Source organism: Bombina bombina, chromosome 6 (assembly GCF_027579735.1).
Source record: "Bombina bombina isolate aBomBom1 chromosome 6, aBomBom1.pri, whole genome shotgun sequence".
Classification (NCBI taxonomy): domain Eukaryota; kingdom Metazoa; phylum Chordata; class Amphibia; order Anura; family Bombinatoridae; genus Bombina; species Bombina bombina.
The window spans coordinates 375,669,922-375,675,597 of NC_069504.1; positions in this window are offsets into that span (position 1 = coordinate 375,669,922).

Here is a 5,676-nt window from a genome sequence, read left to right on the forward strand (position 1 = left end):
GTGTGCGTGCGTGTGCATGTGTGTGCGTGTGTGTGTGCATGTGTGCGTGTGTTCATGTGTATGTGCGTGTGTTTGTGCGTGTGTGTGCGTGTGTGCATGTGTGTGTGCATGTGCGTGTGCGTGTGTGTGCGTGTGTGTGTGTGCGTGTGTGTGTGCGCGTGTGTGCGTGCATGCGTGTGCATGTGTGTGTGTGTGTGCGTGTGTGCATGTGTGTGTGTGCATGTGCATGTGTGCGTGTGTGTGAGCGTGTGTGTGTGTGCGTGTGTGTGTGCGTGTGTGTGTGCGTGTGTGTGTGTGCGTGTGTGCGTGTGCGTGCATGTGTGTGTGCGTGTGTGTGCGTGTGTGTGCGTGTATGTGTGTGTGCGTGTATGTGAGTGTGTGTGCATGTGTGTGCGTGTGTGCATGTGTTAATTATCTGGGCACATTTCACTTTATTGCCCCCCCATTGAAACATTTTTGCAGACGCCCATGGCTGCAGCTCATATAATTCACCATAAGCCCGTGTTGAGTGCTCTGGGAACATGTGTATTAGACTCCTGTGTTAAATGCTTTTCTCAGCATAGAGCAGTGCATGCTTGATAGAGCAGTTCATGAAGTGAGACTGTGAACTGTTTTATTCCTAAGGTAAAATGTTTTCTAGCTGAGAACCAGAGACAGCATGAGGAGTATCCTCAAAGTAAGTAAAACTCTCTAAGGCTTCCCTGCTCTATAAGGTTGCAGCCATCAAGTCTACAGTGCTCTTTTAATGGTATCATATTGTGCTTGGCCACAGCAGTGCATGTGATGCAGGGAACAAGCCAAAGCTAATTCATGCTTGTGAGTCATTAGAATATGCATCAACACATATTGTATACATGATGTCAGGTATAAATGTGCAGGGTTGTGTTATGATCAATGGTATTTAACCTTTGATAAAGGATTTTATTTTGTCATTTGAAACCAGATTGTTATAAAGAGACATCAAACACAATAATGTGTAGCATGAATATGAAAAATCATCATTTACAGTAGTAAATATGTTAAAATATTTTCCCAAAAAAAAAGTTGAGTTAAAATTGTTTAAAACTAAGGAGAAATAAAAAAGTAACGGCTAGATTTAGAGTTCTGCGGCCAAAGGGGTGCGTTAGCTACGCATGCTTTTTTTCCCCCGCACCTTTTAAATACCGCTGGTATTCAGAGTTCACAGAAGGGCTGCGTTAGGCTCCAAAAAGGGAGCGTACAGCATAATTTACCGCCACTGCAACTCTCAATACCAGCGGTGCTTACGGACGCGGCCAGCTTAAAAAACGTGCTTGTGCACGATATCCCCATAGGAAACAATGGGGCCGTTTGAGCTGAAAAAAAACCTAACACCTGCAAAAAAGCAGCGTTCAGCTCCTAACGCAGCCCCATTGTTTCCTATGGGGAAACACTTCCTAAGTCTGCACCTAACACCCTAACATGTACCCTGAGTCTAAACACCCCTAACCTTACACTTATTAACCCCTAATCTGCCGCCCCCGCTATCACTGACCCCTGCATTACATTATTAACCCCTAATCTGCCACTCCGGACACCGCAGCCACCTACATTATACCTATGTACCCCTAATCTGCTGCCCCTAATACCGCCGACCCCTATATTATATTTATTAACCCCTAATCAGCCGCCCCCAACGTCGCTGCTACCTACCTACAATTATTAACCCCTAATCTGCCGACCAGACCTCACCGCTACTCTAATAAATGTATTAACCCCTAAAGCTAAATCTAACCCTAACCCTAACACCCCCCTAAGTTAAATATAATTTAAATCTAACGAAATAAATTATTTCTTATTAAATAAATTATTCCTATTTAAAACTAAATATTACCTGTAAAATAAACCCTAATATAGCTACAATATAAATAATAATTATATTGTAGCTATTTTAGGATTAATATTTATTTTACAGGCAACTTTGAATTTATTTTAACCAGGTACAATAGCTATTAAATAGTTATTTACTATTTAATAGCTACCTAGTTAAAATAATTACAAAATTACCTGTAAAATAAATCCTAACCTAAGTTACAATTAAACCTAACACTACACTATCAATAAATTAATTAAATAAAATACCTACAATTATCTACAATTAAACCTAACACTACACTATCAATAAATTAATTACATAAAAATACCTACAATTAAATACAATTAAATAAACTAACTAAAGTACAAAAAATAAAAAAAGCTAAGTTACAAAAAATAAAAAAATAATTTACAAACATTATAAAAATATTACAACAATTTTAAGCTAACTACACCTACTCTAAGCCCCCTAATAAAATAACAAAGCCCCCCAAAATAAAAAAATGCCCTACCCTATTCTAAAATAAAAATTGAAAAGCTCTTTTACCTTACCAGCCCTTAAAAGGGCCTTTTGCGGGGCATGCCCCAAAGAATTCTGCTCTTTTGCCTGTAAAAAAAAACATACAATACCCCCCCAACATTACAACCCACCACCCACATACCCCTAATCTAACCCAAACCCCCCTTAAATAAACCTAACACTAAGCCCCTGAAGATCTCCCTACCTTATCTTCACCACGCCGGGTCCACAAGAGGCTCCAATGTCTTCATCCAAGCCCAAGCTGAAGAGGTCCATCATCGGGCTGAAGAGGTCCATCATCGGGCTGAAGTCTTGATCCAAGCGGGGGCTGAAGAGGTCCATCATCGGGCTGAAGTCTTGATCCAAGCGGGGGCTGAAGAGGTCCATCATCAGGCTGAAGTCTTCTATCAAGCGGCATCTTCAATCTTCTTTCTTCTGGATCCATCTTCATCCCTCCGACGTGGAACATCCATCCTGGCCGACGACTTCCCGACGTTCCTTTAAATGACGTCATCAAGATGGCGTCCCTCGAATTCCGATTGGCTGATAGGATTCTATCAGCCTATCGGAATTAAGGTAGGATCGGATCGGAACAGCCAATAGAATGCAAGCTCAATCTGATTGGCTGATTCCATCAGCCAATCAGAATTTTCCTACCTTAATTCTGATTGGCTGATAGAATCCTATCAGCCAATCGGAATTCGAGGGACGCCATCTTGGATTACGTCATTTAAAGGAACCGTCATTCGTCGGGAAGTCGTCGGCCAGGATGGATGTTCCGCGTCGGAGGGATGAAGATGGATCCGGAAGAAAGAAGATTGAAGATGCCACTTGATAGAAGACTTCAGCCCGATGATGCACCTCTTCAGCCCCCGCTTGGATCAAGACATCAGCCCGATGATGGACCTCTTCAGCCCCCGCTTGGATCAAGACTTAAGCCCGATGATGGACCTCTTCAGCCCGATGATGGACCTCTTCAGCCCGATGATGGACCTCTTCAGCTTGGGCTTGGATGAAGACATCGGAGCCTCTTGTGGACGGATCGGTGATACCCGGTGTGGTGAAGATAAGGTAGGGAGATCTTCAGGGGCTTAGTGTTAGGTTTATTTAAGGGGGGTTTGGGTTAGATTAGGGGTATGTGGGTTGTAATATTGGGGGGGTATTGTATATTTATTTTTACAGGCAAAAGAGCAGAATTCTTTGGGGCATGCCCCGCAAAAGGCCCTTTTAAGGGCTGGTAAGGTAAAAGAGATTTTCAATTTTTATTTTAGAATAGGGTAGGGCATTTTTTTATTTTGGGGGGCTTTGTTATTTTATTAGGGGGCTTAGAGTAGGTGTAATTAACTTAAAATTGTTGTAATATTTTTATAATGTTTGTAAATTATTTTTTTATTTTTTTGTAACTTAGCTTTTTTTATTTTTTGTACTTTAGTTAGTTTATTTAATTGTATTTATTTGTAGGTATTTGTATGTAATTAATTTATTGATAGTGTAGTGTTAGGTTTAATTGTAGATAATTGTAGGTATTTTATTTAATTAATTTATTGATAGTGTAGTGTTAGGTTTAATTGTAACTTAGGTTAGGATTTATTTTACAGGTAATTTTGTAATTATTTTTACTAGGTAGCTATTAAATAGTTAATAACTATTTAATAGCTATTGTACCTAGTTGAAATAAATACAAAGTTGCCTGTAAAATAAATATAAATCCTAAAATAGCTACAATATAATTATTTGTTATATTGTAGCTATATTAGGGTTTATTTTAAAGGTAAGTATTTAGTTTTAAATAGGAATAATTTATTTAATAAGAAATCATTTATTTCGTTAGATAAAAATTATATTTAACTTAGGGGGGTGTTAGTGTTAGGGTTAGGCTTAGCTTTAGGGGTTAATACATTTATTAGAGTAGCGGTGAGGTCCGGTCAGCAGATTAGGGGTTAATACTTGAAGTTAGGTGTCGGTGATGTTAGGGAGGGCAGATTAGGGGTTAATACTATTTATTATAGGGTTATTGAGGCGGGAGTGAGGCTGATTAGGGGTTAATAACTTTATTATAGTAGCAGCAAGGTCCGGTCGGCAGATTAGGGGTTAATAATTTTAGGTAGGTGGCGGTGATGTTGGGGGCAGCAGATTAGGGGTTAATAAATATAACATAGGGATTGGCGGTGTTAGGGGCAGCAGATTAGGGGTACATAGGGATAACGTAGGTTGCGGCGGTGTGCGGTCGGCAGATTAGGGGTTAAAAAAATTTAATAGAGTGGCGGCAATGTGAGGGGGCCTCGGTTTAGGGGTACATAGGTAGTTTATGGGTGTTAGTGTACTTTAGAGCACAGTAGTTAAGAGCTTTATGAACCGGCGTTAGCCCAGAAAGCTCTTAACTCCTGACTTTTCTCTGCGGCTGGAGTCTGGTCATTAGATTTCTAATGCTCACTTCAGCCAAGACTCTAAATACCGGCGTTACAAAGACCCCATTGAAAAGATAGGATACGCAAATGGCGGTGGGGGATCTGCGGTATGGAAAAGTTGCGGCTGGAAAATGAGCGTTAGACCCTTTCCTGACTGACTCTAAATACCAGCGGGCGGCCAAAACCAGCGTTAGGAGCCCCTAACGCTGGTTTTGACGGCTAACGCAGAACTCTAAATCTAGGCGTTAGTTTGTGTGCACCTTCTCTTGTGGGATTGATCACACACTGCCTTTTAATACCAACCAGGGACGGACCTATAGGCCACTGCACAAGTGCCTGAGGGCTGGTAGGGCCCATACAGAGTCCTAACAAAATTTGTAAAAAAAAATTGTTCTGCGTTTTTTGTTTGTTTTTTGTTCCCGATGGACTGTGCCGAACGGCTGATGTCACATGACATGAGGGCATAATCAGAGTCCTAATTGCATTGGAAAAGGTCCTACTGAGGTTCACCAGGTAACAGCTTTCTCAGGAATGGTGGTGGGGTTGTTCAGGGTGGGACTGACTGTGTTAGGCGCATGCAACAGAAAGCTGGAGTACAACGGCACATATGGAGTTCAACATCTGCAGCTGCAGACACATGCTCTCTTCAGTCTTGTGGCCAAGCAAGAGAACTTGTCAGTGACGCTGTGTGTGCAGTCAGTTGAGTGGACTGAGTCTGTGTATAGCAGCCAGCAAGCTGCTTCTCAGGTGGGTCAGGTGGGAAGGGAATTATAGGATGATCCTGATGTCTTCCTCCTCCTGTGGTATAAATACCGGTTACTTTCTCTTGTAAGAGCTTGTAATATGTTAACATTAGTGTCAGTTTGCTAAAAAGCTTATATTCACACTGATTCCTCTGGTTACAGTTTTATCAGT